Source organism: Stegodyphus dumicola, chromosome 2 (genome assembly GCF_044657685.1).
Source record: "Stegodyphus dumicola isolate Sdum_Otavi_A_Nest chromosome 2, ASM4465768v1".
NCBI classification, from domain to species: Eukaryota; Metazoa; Arthropoda; class Arachnida; order Araneae; family Eresidae; genus Stegodyphus; species Stegodyphus dumicola.
In genome coordinates this window covers 25767988-25788206 of record NC_140769.1, presented here as the reverse complement: position 1 = coordinate 25788206, position 20219 = coordinate 25767988, and positions in this window count along the sequence as shown.

The following is a 20219-nucleotide window of genomic DNA, read 5'->3' as shown; positions in this document are numbered from 1 at the left end:
AATTTTGGATTTCGAAAGTGATATGATGTACCAAAATATGATGTATCTTGTACAGATAGTTTCCTTTCAAAGAGATAATTCTGAGATTTTTTTATATCATCAGCTGCTTGGTATTTCAGTTTTCCAATAACAAGTTTGATTATTTGAGATTCATTATGTGTATAATTATTCCTATAATACTTGTACATATATCTAAAATAGTTTTAGAGCTTCTAGTTACCTGGTAATAAAATATTCGCCTTCAGGGTTCAAAGCTTTGAATGCTAGGTCCATAATCAATACCACAGGAAACACTGAAATGCAGATACAAGTTTTGCTTGATTCAGACTGAAACAATTGGCATTTACTTGCTTGATTACGATGTTAATTTGAAATGGAAGTTCATATATTTTTCTTTTAAATTTGAGTTCTAAAGGGCAAATAAATGTTGAGTGGAATATAAAATAAATGGTTACAAATTTCAGTTCATATCCAATTCTCGAGAGAAACCATAGTGGCAGTATCTCATTGGAAAGGTTGAGAAGTAGGCAGGAAATAAACATTGTATTGTTTTGGTGCGAGAAATCAGTCAGAATACAGAAACCAGTTTGTACGAACTAATGGAATATGTAACTATCTGCTTCACTGGGAAAGCAACTCAGGAGGAGAACAGTCGTATCAAATGGATGCAGAAATCAGTAGAAAGCTTTCATTACTGGAAGAGTTATGGTGGTAGAAGAACATCTTAATCGATCATCATCTTAGCTAGAAGACAAAAAGCTAAAACTTCTTTGTTTAAGCCATCTTTGAAGGACATACCGTCCTAACCTCAGTTTTTGAAGAAGTATGCAGGCCGTTTTGCATTCTTCAAACAATTTAAGAAATGAAAACAGGCAAAATGTCATCTTTTTTATTCCTTATATATTTCAGTAACCATGGAAACGCTATATTTGTATCCTTAGATTTCTTAAGGTTTTTTCAGCGCCTTTACAAGTAGAAGCTTAAAGGAAATTAATCCCACGAAAATTTGACAAGTTTAATTTTTTTTTGCACCTGGACATGGTTTCAAAAGCGTGAACAGGTACTATATGAACCAATAATCTCCCGAATGTTAGGCAGAAGTTACTTTTCCTTTTTTCATTAGACGCAGTTGTACGTCGAATTATCTTTGATGCAATATAAACATCATGTGAATTTACGAAGGTACCTGCTAATGACTTCTACTTTTGTTTATATGCGGTAATCCTGCATTTAGATAAAGTAAGATATTCAATCTGGAGATATACTTCCCATGTCTTTGAGTGCTGAGGTTCTGGACGAAACACTGGAGGTTGTCCCATGGTGGTATAGTTTTCTGCTTTCTCTTATTACGTCTTATTTACAGAGGCGAATAATGACTTTTGCGACACGATATCTGAGATTTAACGAAACGGCATTCGTACACATGAGATTTCGGATACCTTCATTGCACACTTCTGGTACAAAAGCCGAATATTTTATTAATCGATATCCACAAGCACAGTTAAATTTATTGGTACATTTCTTTATGCATCGATTATGCCAAATGAGATTTCAGAGGTTCATTTAAGATTTTGTAATGATATTAAAGTCATTCCCTCTATAATAAAATAAAACCAGAGCGGTGGTCTTAAATCAAATAATTAATCTCTGTTAAGTAGAGTGAAAAAAGTGTCTGCCGGAAATATTTCTGCAGTATTTCCGATGTGAAAGTGACGCAAAAAATTATCATTAATTATTCCCCCTTTTTTCTCATATATTTATTAAATTATCAGTGAATTCAAAACATCCTAATGCCTTCCTCCGTTTTCTGTTAAAAATAGGAATACATAATTCGATACTTTTTTTTAAATTTCTTCCATTTGTGTCTCATTTAAAAGCTTACAGTTTTCCAAAATATGATTTCATATAAAGCAGATTACTGAAAACTTTTGTGCAATATCTGAAACTTGTCTTGGAAAACTACTCTATTCTCCAGATTCACTCCAATTATTTACATTTTACTGATATTTTTGAAACCCTATGGCGTATTCCTGGTACAAATCGAATTCGATGGTTTCGTCTGCTTAGGTCGGGTTTTGACTATCATATGGGCTTGAAAGTTCTCCGGAGATGTTCGTTCATGGTTCTTTCTTGTATTCAGAATTCTATCATCCTTATTTATATTATTTACATCATTTGAATTTGCTTTTCTCGTTTTGTAAATATTTGCTATTTGTTCAGCTGCTCTGCCTTGTTCTGGTTTCATTTTCGTTTTAGTTGGAATTCATATTGTTCATAGTCAGCGTGCAGATCGATTTACACCTTTTGTTGAGTATTAGAAATAGCTTAAATGCAGATAAATCTTTTCGTCTATTGTATGCACATTAGATAGGTTTAGTTTTACTTTATTCCTAAGAATGCATTTCCTATATATTGCAATATAGATTGAAGGGCGGCTTGTTGGTTTCTTTCTGATGATCGCTCTTGTTTCCCTACCGAAAGTTGTTTCTGAATTCCTCTTCAATAACATCCTCTTCTCCATCGCTTGCTAAATATTGTTGTTTTCTGTGTTCTCCCTTCTAAAATGCTTATTGAATGCTGTTGCCTTCTGAATTCTGCTCCTCCAACAGCTCCTTCTGAAACGCTTGTTACATGTTGTTATTTTCTCGGTTACACTCCTCCAATGCTTGTTGAATGTTGTTGTTTTTTGATTTTCCCTCCTTCTCCAACGCTTGCTAAATGTTGTTGTTTTCTGTGTTCCCCTCCTGCAATGCTGGTTGAATGTTGTTCGCTTTTGAATTCCATTCCTCCAACACCCCCTTCTCCCTCCACCAATGCTTGTTAATATTGTTGCATTTTCAATTCCCTCCTCCAAATCTTGTCGAATATTGTTATTTTGTAGTTCCCTTATTCCAATACTTGTTGATATATAGGACCATCGCTTTTTTAAATATCGAATCATTAAAATAAAACAACAAAAGAAAATTATGAAAAATAGGGTAAAACCTCCAAACATAATCCACCCTGTATAAAATATCTCTATTCGTGTTTCCTTTATTTCAGTTTGCTGGGTTAACTGTCGGAGTCTTTCAGCTTTCATAAGAATAAGATGTTTTTTAAAATCTTTAAAAAATGGATAACGATGAAAAAATTCCTTGTAAGGAATATAGTCTTTCGTCAAAAAGAGTTTAGGAAGGTCTTTTGAGAAAGCTTCGTATTCGTTGATGGGGAATTTCTGGAAAAACGTTGAGCGTTGTGTTGGGATTTTAATTTGTGCCTTTGAATGCGGAATACTAGTAGCCATGGTGTCTGATACTGAGCTTTTTTCAGAAGTTAGGAAATTTGGGAATGACTTCATTGTTCGGGTAGGTTCTGAAATTAGTATAGGAGGGGAGCCAGCAACAGAAAGAACATCTGGAGTTCCTATAAAAATAAAGTTTTAAAATATATTTACAATATTATATATATATATTTGAGTACATTTACGGATTAAAGTAGAAATCAAAAATACATCTTTCATCTAATGACAATAATATATATCATAGTGAGCCTTAAATAGAAAGATATGTAAAAATTGAAGGATTATTTAATGGCTTGATGGGTGTTTCAAGTCTGTTGTTTTGAAGCAAACTATAAGGTATATAGGACTTCATCGCTCGAACCGACTTATTCCTCGTTTCATATGTTAAAGAAGTTACAATATATCCCATTCTTAGAACTTCAATTTTCATAATACGTCTCAACCCTATCATTGTCGGATAGTTTGCATGCGTTTACTACACTTTAAAATAATGTCTAGTAAGTTGCAGACATCTCATACTACATCATAATGGGAGGAGGCCCACCAGTGGCCGAGCGGTAAAGTCGCTGAACACCTTTAGTTCGGTCCAGGATTCAAATTATGGTGAATGGGCTGGCATCATCGCTAGTTTCATGGTTTTCGGCATGTTTAACGTAGATACGAGCTGGTTTAAAGCCTTCCACATCCCTTTTAGACAGAAATATCCTCGAATGATTTACCATAAACCAAAGCCATTATCGGAAGTGATCGATTTATCAATTAATCCTACCTAAAGTTAATTAAAAAAACGTACGAATAAAATGGTATTTTGAACTGAAATTAAATGCATAAAACGAAATTGTGTAAATATTATTTAGGTATCAAGTATTGTTTAAATAAAATCTCTTATTTTAAAATAACAATTACTCTTTTATTTCTTTGACGCCACTTTGTAATACGCCTTTTTTTAATGCTTTATGACAGTTACGTAAAATATGTAGTAAAATAAAAATATATGATATACATAAAAATTAGTAATACATTTCTAATAACTTGCAAAAGAGGGCATACAGAAACCTGGAAGAAGAGAATTAAGTATTAATCATATTTCTGTTTAAAGGGATATTAGTAAGGTTTCTTAACACCATAGGGAGTATATCTACTAATTAAGCATTGTCATTATTCGATTAGGTATATGAACCAGAAATGCGTATTTAAAAAATATAATACATTTACATGTCTCGAAATAGTTTTCTCAATGTTGTTAATTTTTTTTTGTTTAAAATAAGAATTTAGCCACGTTTCTAAACTAAGTAATGTTGATGTAATATAATTTATGTATATGGTTATAAAAGAACGATATAAGATTGCTCAAGGTTCAGGCTAATATTACGAATTTTCTGAAGATTTCTTACGCCGAAATAAATTTGTATATTGGATAGTTTCGTAATTATAGGCCGATTTGAACATAAATGAATAATAAAGTTCAGCAAAAACATAAATCGCGGCAAAAACATAAAGAATTTAATTTTAATCAAAACACATAATTCCCTTGCAGCAAAATATTTTAATGCAAAGATTTCTTGGTAACAGAGGATGCCATCATGTTGCCATAATGATGAACTAAGAAATTTGCGCTGGCATCAATACAGCGGCTTAGCAACCCAATTCTAAAAAATTGGAACAAATTACTAATTGCCAAATCTGAAACATTTAAGTTGAATTAAGTCACTATAAGTCGTTCATTTTTTGCATGTTATACAGAGATGCATGCGTTCAATGTGGGGTTCGCCGATAACATCTTGGCAAAAACATCTCAGACGAAAATGTTGCGTAGGAAACAACTCAAGGCGAAAACGTCATGGTACAAAACATCATGGGAGAAAAGAAAGCGAAGAGAAAACATCGCAGTTCTAAAACATCGTTGTACAAAATATCGGCATCGAAAATAAAGCTGTTAAAAAACTTCGCAGTTTAAAATCAATCATCGTCGCGGCCCACCAGTGGCCGAGCGGTAAAGTCACTGAACACTGGTAGTTCGGTCCGAGGTTCGAATCAAGCGAATGGGCTGGCTGCATGGGCGTTTTCGTGGTTTTCCCCATGTGTAACGTGTATACGAGCCAGTTTCCCTTAGAAAGTCCTCCACGAAGGCATCCCTCCTCTTAGGCAGATAGCCCTCGAGGCTTTGCCATAATCACACACACACACACAAACAATCATCGTCGCAAATATCGTGATAAAAAATAAAGTGCCTACAAATCATCGCACGGCGATAACATCGCAGACATGCATTTTTTAGGTTTTAAAAGCTGTAAATTCACTTTCACATAATGACTTGGGATAAGAAGGAAAGTGCGATATTTTTCCTTTTATGTCTCAGATTTTTGAATGAATTAATAATTTTTTGCTTAAAAATTGAGAAGAAAAGCATTAAAAATTGAAAATGAGTAGAAAATTAATGCATGTGGCACTTATGTGGCACTTAATAGAATTTTAAATTGATACAGTTAATTCAGAGAGACATTAATAAACAAATCATCTTTCCTAAAGATTTACTCATTATTTTTCTTGAAAAATACAGCCTAAAATGTTTACTAATAGGAAGATGAATAAATGCAAGAGGTTACCTGTATAAAATTGCTTAGTTAATTATCAAATTACTTTCTTTCACGTTTGCTGGTCTCTTATTATTTTGGTGAAAATTATATTTTGTTTTGTTTTCGCTTATTCGTAAAGTGTCGTTAATATATCTTGCACTTTATGTTAAATGCATTTAAAAATTTTAAAACCTCAAAAACGCATGTCTGCGATGTTATCGTCATGCGATGATTTGTAGGTGCTTTATATTTTATCACAATATTTTCGACAACGATGATTTTAAACTGTGAATTTTTTTAACCGCTTTATTGTCGAAGACGACATTTTGTACCAAAACGATGTTTCAGAACTACGATGCTTTCTCTTTCTTTTCTCCCACGATGTTTTTTACCACGACATTTTCGGATTGCGTTGTATCTTTGCGACGTTTTCGTCCGTGATGTTTTCGGCTGTAATTTCGCCAATCGGCCCAGTAAAAGAGGGTATACTGAACTCACCCAGCATATTTTTTATCCAGAGGGTACTTTGCGAAAACACAATTCACCCATTTTTTTAAAAAAAATCAAATGAAGGAATCGGTTTGCAAATGAGTACGTTAATCTCACGTTTTTGAAGCGCAATTCAGATTCCCTAAGAATATTCTCTGAGTGTAATGTGCAATTCAGATACCCACTGAGTTGCACATTACATTCAAGAACACTCAAGAACTACTTACCCTGACACGTAGCTGCTGAATGCATGGAGCTGTATTTAATCATGCTATAAATATTGCATTAAGTTCACATAGTGTGAGCACTGTTTTTCTTCATTACTCGTTATGTGTTACTCAGAGTCACTTAGTTTCGATGTGTACATTATCAGCCTGAAACTTTGAATACAGCCTATATGCAATTTTTGGCATGCACGGATTATTAATACTAGCAATAATTTTAGACATTTTAAGTAGAAATTCCAAATTCTACAAAATTTGTAATACCACATAGCTTTATTCGGTGATGTCATAAGCCGTATATTCGAATCACTTCGAAAGTATTCCGCGAAGGTATCCCTTCCCTTATGCAGACAACGCTCGAGTGCTTTGCCATAATTAAATAAACCAAATCAAACCTGTGAAAGTAGATCTGGGACAATCGGCCATTAACTTCGAAACAATTTTTACTATTTCAAATCTCAATACGTGCATGGAAAAATACTTTACTTTAATGTTTTATATATATATAATATATATATGTGTGTGTGTGTACACAATTTATTGTTTTAGATGCATTTAGATTTTAACACTATTGCAACCACCTTGACACAAGTCGCCAAATTTTCAGAAGTAGGTAAACTGTGGGAACCATGTGCATATCAATTCTTCAAGTAACGTTATCGATAACTTTAAGTTTGAAAACAACGTTGCCATTTTTCTACATGCTGTTTTGGTTGTATTTAAAGCTCTAAAGGCAAATTGGAATATGTTTTGGTCTTCAGCTGAATTCTGAAATATGCGCTTGTGAGATTTTCTGCAAACGAAGAAAGTTCTGAGAATTTTTTGCAAGGATATTATGTTTTGCCACAAAGCCTGGAATGTTAAAATTCGTATTTGATGATGATGATGTATTTTGGAAAATATTTTGGAAAAGTAACTTCAAAATGTCTAGCGAACACATCGGTATTTGAATGCGTAACTGGTTCGAAGACAGTCGTCTGCCATTTACTACAGTATCAGATTTATATACGGCAGAAGAAAAGAATTAACGAATGCTAAATTTTGCTTCGAAAACTTAAAAATGGCGGTAAGTCTGTGGTAGACAGCAATAAATACATGTGGAAGATAATATTTGTAAGTTGTTTTATAAATTGTTTTCCGTAATAATTATCGAACTGAAATAAAAGTATGCACATAATCTTATGTATGATAATGAAATAAATTTATACGATTTGAAATAACGATTCATTTACTTCTTCAGAAAGTAGCTAAGTGGCGCCAAGTTGGTCGCAATAATACCAAAGTACTCATATCTAATGCAGATAAAAAGGCATAATATAAAAGCATATAACTTCACGTTATACGTATTCAATTTCTGTTATTATTTGCCCAAAGTAAAATTAACATATTTAGTTACTTTTAATTAGTTTTAGTTTGAACAATGCATTTTCAAACATCAATAGGAACACGTCAATGTGAAACTTAAAACAACAACTATGTTTTGGGGTATATTTTAAATAAAATATCCTTACTGTTTTAATAATAATATATGCCAAAATAACGCTTCTCCTTTGCTTAATTTTACTGCATTTTTACTTCGGCTGAAAACGATTCCATTCTTGCTCATGAGACAAGCAGTTCAATAGACTTTCCCGAGAAATATTTATACAAGCATAATCACTAATTGGGAATAATAACTAAATAATAACTAAGAAAACAAAACTGTAATAAAATGCATGAAGTAAAAAATTATATTTATTACATTAATATATAAATGTATTGTGTTTAAAAAATAAGAAGTAAGTATTTTTTTTTAAATTTATTTATAATAGATTATATTCAACAATAAAATTCAATGCACATTTGACAACGGAAGAGGAATACGTCTTTCTTACATTACTGCTTTAACTGACGCAGTTTTTGGATCTCTAAATACGCTAAGTTGTATTTGCTTCTTGTTTGAGAAGTGAACACCAGCTGTTCTGTTTAAACAGTGATACATACTACCTACGAAACCGGTACGACGCCACTTATCTGTGAAAAATGTCTTTACTCTGACAATAACAATTTTCGTTATTAAAAAATCTTGAGCTCTTTAAATTTCTTCAGCTCTTCTGTGAAATCTCATTCTGTTATAATCCACGCTACTCCAAATACTCAATTTTATTCTGTTACGTTTAGATTATAGACTACTTTTTAATAAATGATATAGAAAACGATTACAAGAAATAATCAGGAATGGTTAAAAAGTTACTCTACTAATATACTTTATAAATGTAACTAATAGAACTTTGATCCTTCTTAAAAAATCTGATGTGTACACTTCCTTGTTTGGAATATCAAATTATACAATTTTTTTGCGGCATTTCATTTAAACATATTGTTAGGACTTTTTTCTTCCTGACACCAGTTGCTAAGTTTTTCTCTTCCTGACACCAGTTGCTAAGTTTTTCTCTTCCTGACACCAGTTGCTACGTTTTTCTCTTCCTGACACCAGTTTTGTTACGTTATTTTCTTCCTTCAGGTTCGTACGGGGTTCGTAGATTTGGAGTGAATAACGACGACACTTGATGAAGTATCGAAACACACTTTATTTAGTCAATGTTAATCAGTAGAGCTCCAATAACACTTTTACAGTCGTCGAAAATCCACTATAAGCACGCTGGAGCAATAGGCGACACAGCCTTCACATTGTCAGGCAATAACGGTGGAGATAGCTTCACTGCAAAGCACCAGAGTACAGCTTCCGACTCTGTTTGGTCGTTCTCGGAACTCCACGTATTCTCGAGACTCTCCACTCGATGTACTCGACGATACACAAGAGTATAGCTCTCGACTCAGCACAGTCTAAGGCAAAAGTCGACTAATTCGCAATGCAGTAAAAGACTCTCTCGATGACTTCGAGAACTCGCTCAATGACTAAATATCAGCTCCCTATTTTCCCTATCCCCCTAAAACTATGCGTATGAGAAAAATATTTACATCAATTATCTATGTAAATAGAAGTCAGCACTTTTTATTGCAGTCTATATGAAAAAGATGTTCCATAATAATAACCAATGCAGAATTTTATTCAAAGTGAACTTTACTAATTTTCATTCGTATACATTTAGTGTATTACATTTCGCATTTAATAACTACTCACTCTTAAATGTACTGTCTACACAATAAATACTTATCAAACAGAGTATTCACAACGACTATCACATTCACAACGAGTATATTCAATTTATTCACATATAATTTTTAATATTAACAATGGATATAATCAGATCATATGTATTCTGAACCTTACACTTTAAAATCAAAAGAATGCAAGCACTGGAATAAGAAGACATTAGATTCATTGTAACACTTTCAGTCATTCTCAGCTGAATTAAAAAAAAAAAAAAATTTGAATTCTCTTAATCCACAATATTAATGCGTGATAAAAATCGCGAAAGGGAAATGTCAGCGATTAATCAAACTCAGAAAACGGAAGCACTGCGAGATTTTCTACTATTACGTCATATATTTATAAATGCCAAAAAAATGCAAATTAAAACGTAAACAACATACGCTCTTATGCACGAAGTTTTAGCGTCACAAGAGCAATATCAGCTCATTGGTTCATTTTCGAAACCCCTCCCTGAGTGGTTACGCTGATGTGCACTTATGAAATATGCAACCGGTACATTTACACTTATCTGTGAAAAAGGTCTTTACGATGACAATAACAATTCTTGTTATTAAAAAGTCTGTTTTTCTTGAACTTTTCTGCGAAATCTCATCCTGTTAGAATATTCGCCAATTACTGAATTTTATTCTCTTAATTGGATTATAGTGTGCTTTTTAATAAATGGTACATAAAACGATTAAAAAAATAATTAAGAATAGTTAACCATGATCTATACTACTATACTTCATGGAGATGCGTTTAACTAACAGAACTGTAATCAGTCTTAAATAATAGTTAAAAATCTGCTGTGTACACCGCATGACCTGCTTGTATGGAATATAAAATTATATTTGTTCATGCATTTAATTTAAAGTTATTTCCTCGAATTTCATTAGAGACATATTTCTCATTCATTTAATTCAATTCACACTTCACGGCAAGGCAAAAATACATAAAACCTCAAAATAACTTTATTAAAAATTGGAAGATATAGAAAAACACAAGATATAATTTTAAAAAGAAATAATAACTATTTTTACAATTAAAATTACAGTTTCTACGCAAAAAACAAGCAATTCGGCCAGTGTGCAAGAAGGCAGATTTTTTAGTGCACAAAAATAAATATTTACTTTTGATCGCACTCAGCAAAAAGACACTGAAGGTGCTAAACCTGACTTAATTCACAGTTCTGATAAGTTCGATGATAAAGAAATATGGCTGCTATGGTTAAACAAATTAGGCTCAGCCGCACTTAATTCTATAACTACTAGATGCAGATTAACTAAAGGCATAAAGTCCTTAACCGGAAGATAAGAACAACATAATTTAATCATTTTTAAAGCAAAACATGCACAATTATAAGAATAAAAAAATGTGAGCTCACTATGCCGAGTAACAGAGTGGATATATACGTATGTATATATCCTTTTGGTGAGGCCGATTGCAACGAAAAAGGTAGATGCACAACTACGTAGTAGTAGTAGCAATCCTATATACAAAATATCAGTAGCAATCCTATGTACAAAATATCAACGTTCTGAGGCTACTTGTTTTTGAAGTTTGCGAAACACATACATACGTACGTGCAGACACCATGGAAAAATATTTTCTGAATCCATTTTAAATCAGTTTCTATAATTCGCTTGGGGAAAAAGAGTCCTTTATTTTGTCTTTAAGTAGAGATTTTACACAAAAACATCGATAAATTGTATTCGATAGCGGTGAAAATCAATATTTTCGTTTTAAATATGACACGCGGAATTTTTTCGTGATTACAATACTTCCTTTACTTCGTGCAAGGAAATAAATAGTAAAATGGAATTTTGAGTAGAAATATTAAGCTCTTCTGAAATCAATAAGTATTACGTAAATAAAATTGTTGAAAATTTCAGGAATACATTAAAAACCAAAATTTGGCACTACGATGTTAAAAATTGTTATTTTGAAGCTTTAAAAATTTTGGAAAATTTCATTAAAGATGTAAGGATCTTAAGTTTTACTAACGTTTATTTTTATTTTAAATCTTTACTATCACTTCTTATTTTCTACTTCCGGCCAGAATTAAAAGCTTTAACTTATTTATGCAAATTTGTCTGGCGAACGCCAAGTACTTAAGTTGTGGCTTTTTGCCAAGCGAGAGAGAGGAAGGAGTTACTCGAAGCAGGCCGCTTGCCCTAGAAGTTTTACTCGGTTGCTGGTTGCCTTCCAGGCCAGAGGTTTAATCCTCTTGATAATTTTAAACGTATTGTAGTGTTAACAATTCTCTGTACTACATACGGTTTCCTGTTCATATACGGCCAATCTTCCACGTTTATTATTCTAAAGTTAAGTTAGAGTTTAGTTAAATATTTTTATATTCTTACGTTCAGACCACAAGTAGTTGGTCTCTGTATTCCGAAGTACGGAAATTATTGTAAAGAGTGAAAAATAAAGGGTTTCGTATACCCTTCCTGTGTATCTTGTCTACGTCCCACATTTATTGAACATAGCTTTAGTAAGCTCCCTGTTCCGAGTCAGGTCTGTGCATGTTCCCAAAGAAAGTAAGACGAAGCATTGAACCTGATAGTGGCGCCCAACGAAGAAGAATAACCATGGCCGAGTTTCAAGAAGAACCTGTGCTGCCTGCAAAAGCGGCTCAGAATCCAGAAATGCCAGCTGCCGCCCTGGAAGGATTTGGTTACATCGTCCAGACCATGCGCGCTTCGATGAAACCAGAAGCAACATTTAATGGAAACTCACCGGTAACCAGTTTTTTGGAAAAATTGGATGACCACTTCATGCTCTACACCGTGCACGAGTTTCAAAAATTTACCTTAGCTACCAGCGCTTTGAGGGGCCAAGCGCTTAACTGGTTCAAATGTATAGGCAGAAGTCTCTTGGGTCAAGCAGGAAGTCCCACCTATACTTATGAAAATTTCAAGACTGCCCTAGTAAAAGCCTTCCCTGTCGTAAAGGATCGTGCAAAATTAGAAACGGAACTTTTCAGCATATATCAGCAAAGAATCGAAATTCTCTCAAGCTTTATTTTAAGAAAAATTCACGTCTTCAAACTCTTGTATGGAAACCGTGCGGATCCTGAGATAATTCAAGTGATTTTGCCGAGGTTACTTCCCCAAGTGCAAGACTTTATTGAATTAAGGAATCCGACTACACTGGAAAAGTTATTTGAGCTATCAATCCAGTTTGAAAGTAGAAGAACGGCGGACATTGAAAGAAGACGCCAATATCAACAACGAAACCAATTTGGTGCGCCAAGACCACAGCAAAGTCAAGCACACGGCTACGGAAGCAAAGCGAATCAGTGGGCAAGGAAACCCGAGCATTCAAAAACAGCCGGCGAACGTCGACATTTCAATAGCAATCCAGGAAAAAAGTCTCAAGGCCAGTGGAAAAAGAAAGAAAGCATGGAAATGAAAAATGATTTAAACTAAAACGGATTTCTGCTGACGGGAGGGTGCGGAAATCCGAAGGCCAAGAAAACCCCTCTTCCTTCAAGTTAAATACAGTAATGGTGAAAAATTTGACTCTTCAGAAGATTGAAGTGTTGGTGAATAATATCCCAGCCACCGCACTCCTGGATACCGGCGCGCAGTGTTCCTGTGTGGCAGAAGTCTTTTTTAGAAAGTATTTTCGCAAATACCGCATATATAATGCGGATAATACAACAGTATTAGCGGCGCAAGGAGAACAATGTAAGTGCGTAGGTAAAGTACCTTTGTACATCCGTATCAAGGACGAACAAGTAAAGGTGATGTTTTTTATAGTAAAGAATTTGCAAGCACATATTATCATAGGAATAGATTTTCTTTCAGAGGCACAAGCAACGCTGGATTTTAATGAAGCGTCCCTTAAGCTGACGATGAAACCAGTTCGAGAAGAAAAGGCTGAACCGCCGATGTTAAACCTTGACCACCTGCATAATGAAGAGCAACGAAGAATCCGACAAGTGGTAAGTAAATTTGCTTCGTTATTTAGTGATATTCCAGGATTTACTCAATTTACTAACCATAGTATTGACACCGGAGATTCAATGCTAGTTCGCCACAAAGCATACCGGTATGATAAGAATAAGGAAAAAAATTATAGAATGGCACATCAGCGATATGCTACGTAAAAAGATCATAACGCCCATCTCAAGTACTTATGCTAGTCCGGTGGTTTTATGTAAGAAAAATATTGACTATCCATTGACACATCCAAAAAGGTGGCGATTCGCGATTGACTACCGTAAATTAAACTCCATAACTAAATATCCGGTGTATCCGTTACCTATTATTGAAGAAATTCTAAGGAACATAACGTCGACCAAATATATGACGACTTTAGACTTAACGACTGGTTATTTTCAAATAGGGGTTAGGCCTGAGGACGTGCCTAAGACTGCTTTTATAACCAAGTCTGGCACTTATGCATTCCTGCGTATGCCGTTTTGCCTTTCAGGGGCACCGGCAACATTTCAGCATGTATGGACATTGTGTTAAGGCCTGTTTATGGAAAGTCCACATTTATCTATTTAGACGATATCATTATTACTAGTGATAATCTCGACCAACATGTACAAGATTTAAGACAGGTGTTTTCTTTATTAAATGAGGCCGGTCGAAAAGTGCAAATTTGCAGCCCCCGAATTAAAATATTTAGGTTACAAAATATCTCAGAAAGGAATCGAGACAGACGAATCAAAAATAATCGCTGTACAAAAGTATCCGACTCCAAACACGGCGAAGAAGCTCTCTTCTTTTCTAGGACTTTGTTCATATTATAGGTACTTTATAAAAGATTTTGCAGCTATTGCTGAACCATTGTTAAAATCAAAAAGGAAAAAGGCAAGATTCTCGTGGACGGCCGAAGCCAATAGTGCGTTCGAAAAATTAAAGCAAGCATTAACGCAAGCCCCTGTGTTGAAATTTCCTGAAAAGGATGAGAATTTAGAAATTTCAGCGGATGCTTCGGATTATGCGGTAGGAGCGGTACTTTCGCAAAATCAGCAGCCCGTGGCATTTTTTAGCCGAACTTTAAATCAAACACAAAGAAACTATTCCGCGACCGAGAGAGAGGCACTTGCAGTTCTGTTAGCAGTGCAAAAGTTCCGAGTCTATTTTGGAAAGGCGCCAATAACAGTGTACTCTGATCATGCGGCGGTAACTAGATTGTACTCAGGGAAAAACTTATCCCCAAGGTTAATAAGATGGGCACTCAAGCTACAAGAATATAATCTGGTAATCAAGCATACCCCCGGAAAGGAAAATATCGTATCAGATGCCCTATCCGGAATTAAAATAGATGAAGAAGGTAATACTGTAAAGGTGGCAATGCTCACAGCATGTACAATAAATTCCCGAGAAACTGTAATAACCGAACTGGGTAAGGATCCTGAGTTTGCAAGCATTTATGAGTATTTAAAGAATCCGCGTACGCGAGGCAGTCTATTTTCCTGAACTGCAAAAGTTAACAAGGGCGTATGTCCAGTCCTGCCCAACATGTCAAGCAGTTAATTATATTAATTTCCGCCCGGCCGGGTTTCTAACTAGTATTAAATCCGAATTTCCAAATGAAATAATTGGCATCGATTTATTGGGCCCTTTCCCAAAGAGTCAGTTAAATAAAAGTCGCTATCTCCTTGTTATGGTTGATCATTTTAGTAAGTGGACCGAAATTGTTCCCTTAAAACGAGCCTCCGCGAAATTAGTTACTGATTCTATTTTAAATAAATATATTTTAAAATACGGGGCGCCCCTAAAAGTTATATCGGATAATGGTCCTCAATTTGTAAGTAATGTATTTGAAGACATGTGCCAAAAACTGGGCATACGTCATTTAAAAATGGTCCCGTATCGGCCGCAATCAAATATAGCGGAACGGGTCAATAGAAATATAGTGAAAATTATCCGTAGTTATGTTAAAAATTTTCATAAAAGCTGGGATAACTATGTCAATGAATTTGCTTCTGCCCTTAGGACCGCAAAACATGATACAACGGGCAAAACTCCTGCTGAGTTATTTTTAGGCAGAAAGATTATAACGCCGTTAGATAAATTATTTTATGTGCAACAAAGAGCCCCAGAATTTAAAATGGGTGATATAGAAAAGTTAATTAAAGAAGCAAAAAAGAATACTGAAGTAGCACAGAGAAAACAAAAACTTTATTATGATTTGAAACGAGGGGGAGTAACTTATAAAGTAGGGGATGAAGTGTTAAAAATTAAGCATTCACTTTCTCCAGCACCAGAAGATAAAACCGCCAAATTTTTTCCACGATTTGAAGGACCATATGTCATAGAAAAAATAACTCACGCTGTAGTGGTGTTAAAAGCCAGGAATGGTGAAACATGCTCCGCAAACATTGATCAAATAAAACCCTACTATGATCGTAATAAAATGCAAATTTTCAAAGATCTTTTGCAGGATCCAGCACGGCAGGCACAAGCTCCAGAGGTGGAACAACGACAAGTACAAGGGCAAGCCATTAGGACGCAGGAGCAATTGAAAAGAAAGTTTCCCCGCTGAAAAATTGAAGGTAACAAGAAAAAGAAGCCGTTCCACCGTCCAGAAAAGAGAGCTCACGAAAACCCCCAGAATGAAGAAGGGAGAAGTACGACGAATGCAAAGAAAGCCAGGAGAAATAACAGCAACTATAACCCGGCTCCCAAACGGAAGATCTACTCATCGGACAGGACTCTCCACAGCAAATGTCGCCGAACTGCGGAAGGGCCACCAGTGGCGGAGGAAAAGGTACAAGGAAAATTTGAACGGCCAGCAACGAGGTCCAAGCAGGAACGCGAAAGAAGTGTCCCGGTTCCGCCAAGACCAGCTGCCATCAAACGGCCAAGACCACAGGCAGAGGCGAAAAAGAAGGTATTCAAGGGTGACCGAACTGGAGGAAAAAGAAAGCTTCTAGAGGAAGGAACTGAAGGGCGAGCCCGCACAAGAAGGAGGATAAATCAAACTAGAATCTGCGCTGCCTTCCAGGACTGGGCTCAGAAAAGAATGTCCGAATATCACAAAGATAAGTAAAATTTTATGTTACTTTGCAAACTTAAGTTAATCTTTCATTCTTACTGCAAGTGGCAGATTTCAAGAAGTTTTACCTCATGTGAGGTCTACCTTTATCGCCAAAAAGGCGAGAAATGAGTTGTTACCGATTTTGGTATTATGATTTTCAATTACTCTCGCGTAAAACTAAAGTTGATGTATAATAGGGATGTGTAAATACTTAAATTTTGTAAAAGTTATTGTATAAATTTTATTTAGAACATTCTGGCAAGAAAGAAGTTTTAGTCTGAAAGACTTTTTGAAATGTAGTATTTCAATGTAGAAGAATTGGCACTTGCTTTGAAAAGAATAGAAGTTAACAATGTACTACTAATATATGTTTTAAAATGCGTAAAATTAACGGCATGTTAATATGTTCTTATATACAATGTGAACTGTTATTTTAAATGTTAAGAAATACTATGATATGGTAAAAGTGAAAGTAATGCAAAAAAAATTTAAAACTTATTCGTGTGACTGAAAAAAGACCAAATTATGGTGAATATGTGTTAAAGGTTGAATGAATGTAGTTAGGCTCTCTGACGCTACACTTCAGAGTTAGCCACTTCAGAATAGTACCTCAGGGTTTAGAGTTGAAGATAGGGTGTGTTACGAGGTCTTGTTATGTTGAATTTTAACACGTTAGTGTTTTGATTGTAGGAGGCAGTGTTGAACACGTATACATAAACACATTCGTGTTTGGTGTTCTTTTACAACACATGTCAGAGAGCACGGGGAAAGATAATTAAAATAAAGTCATGAATGAAATAAGAATGTTAAGAGAAATGTAAATATTTATGTTACTTGCCATTTCATTGTGTAACATTTCATTAAACTAGTTTTCCTTCCAGATCTCTGGAAGGAACCAGATTTGAATAAAAGCTCCTGTTTAGATGCAGTACAGATGAAAAATTGGTTGTCCATGGAGCTGATATTGTAAAAACAAATTTTGTTTTTTAAATTTCTAGTTTCTAGTCAGAAATGTTTGTAAAAGATTGGCCTCGCGTTAGATTCTAGAGCTAAAAGTTTTCAACAAGGTCGTTTCAAAGTCACATTTTCAAACTAATTAACTCTGGCGGGAAGTATGTGAGGATCTTAAGTTTTACTAACGTTTATTTTTATTTTAAATCTTTACTATCACTTCTTATTTTCTACTTCTGGCCAGAATTAAAAGCTTTAACTTATTTATGCAAATTTGTCTGGCGAACGCCAAGTACTTAAGTTGTGGCTTTTTGCCAAGCGATAGAGAGGAAGGAGTTAGTCGAAGCAGGCCGCTTGCCTTAGAAGTTTTACTCGGTTGCTGGTTGCCTTCCAGGCCAGAGGTTTAATCCTCTTGATAATTTTAAACGTATTGTAGTGTTAACAATTCTCTGTACTACATACGGCTTCCTGTTAATATACGGCCAATCTTCCACGTTTATTATTCTAAAGTTAAGTTAGAGTTTAGTTAAATATTTTTATATTCTTACGTTCAGACCACAAGTAGTTGGTCTCTGTATTCCGAAGTACGGAAATTATTGTAAAGAGTGAAAAATAAAGGGTTTCGTATACGCTTCCTGTGTATCTTGTCTACTTCCCACATTTATTGAATATAGCTTTAGTAAGCTCCCTGTTCCGAGTCAGGTCTGTGCATGTTCCCAAAGAAAGTAAGACGGAACATTGAACCTGATAAAGATACCAGTTTGTTAAATATAGCATAAAACTTTATAATCCTCTAATGAAAGCGCCTTAAGAAATCATTCATGTCTGGAATTTATTTCAATTTTCTTTAAATAAATCGAGGAGTAAATTTTTCAGCTCTCTGATTTCCTATCCTGTGTGCAGTTATAGACAGAATCTGTGAATGATATTTTCGCCATTTGAAAAAATATTACAAATATTATTATTTAATATAATATATAGAGAGGTAAACTTTAATCAATTATATCCAAACAGTAATTTGAGTGGAAAAATACATGAAAATAAAATATTTACATTTTATTAGGTTTATTATTTTAAAAATATTTACATTTTTTCAACAACGACAACTATAGTAAGTCCTTTAGCAATCTTGGAAATTTTCCAAGAAAGGCAGTTGCCTTGACATCATGCAAGAAAGCTCTTTTAGATCTTAGATTAGCTGTAATCCAGAGGTTAAATTTAATCTGCAACAATGTATCACTATGCAAAGTAATTTTAAAAGCATTCTTGAAGCAAAGGATTATTTAAAAGGTTTAATACATAGAGAAGCAAAAGGAAAAATATCATCAGAAATATATTCATAATCAAAAGTGCTTTTCTTGCAGGATGTAGTGAAGTGGATAAGAAACTATTAAAGGGAACGAATTTTCTGCAAGAAAAGAAAAAGTCCGCTCAGTCTATTTAGCATAGTTAAGGGTGACATTGTTAATGCAAATTAGATTGAAATAAACGGAATCTCAGTACGTCAGTGAGGAATTAAAGCAGTGGTGAATTGACTGTTTACCTCCTTTTATGAAGCACTGTAATCAAGAATAATTTTGGTTATCAGATTTCAACGGAAATCTTCGGCAGTTCGTGAATCCATTCGGATTTTTTTTTCATGACGTCTGTATTTACATAGTAAATAAAGGACTGTTTATCTGGAAAAGGTCTGTAAAATGGATTTTGTCGTGACGTCTATGCATACGCGTGTAAATATTTATCTAGCATAACTGAAAACAGTTAGTCAAAGACAATGAAAATTTGCATATGAGGCTGTTGTAACATCTAGTTGTGCACCTCCCTTTTATTGGAATTAGAAGTACAAAAATATCTATCTATCTATACCTGTATATATACATAATGAAAGCAAATTTTAGAAGTACTGATGTAGGAATACTAAGACGTCGAAACGTAGTAGTGTTGTTTGGCGTAGTATGTAGATCCATACTGAAGAGGAAACTTGGCAGCCAAGCAGGTTAAATCTTGTTTTATTTCAATAAACATGTTGCGGCCACAAACAGCTTAGCACATTATATGTGCCTATTTCAAAAGCATTTACATTTTGATATTTTTGCGATAGGAAGGGGGCACAGCGAAATCGGTTCCAAGCAGCACACAGAGAGAAGCTAAAGTGTGCATTTACCCAATATAGCAGCTTAACAAAGAGGAAGATTTTGCTTACAAAGGTTTAAGTTCTTAACAGTTTGGGTTCCGAAATAACTCGTTTATTAGCATTACGCAAGCTTTGTTGCATAGATTAATCTAGAAATGATGTAGAGCAGAAATGTTATTATTAGTTTTAGAATAAGTAAAGAGAGAATAACCAAACTAAAAAGGAACAATTAAAAGGTATTACTAAATTAAAATATAAAACTGATTTACATATTTTTTTAAATCTCATTAGATTTTTTTTAATCTTATTAGATCTGCCTTTATTTTCGCAATCGCTGATGGTAGTCTCATGCCTCCAATTACAGAAGTGTTTTAAATGTCAAAAATAATTAAGTTTTGACATTATGAAATTAAAAAAAATAACTTTG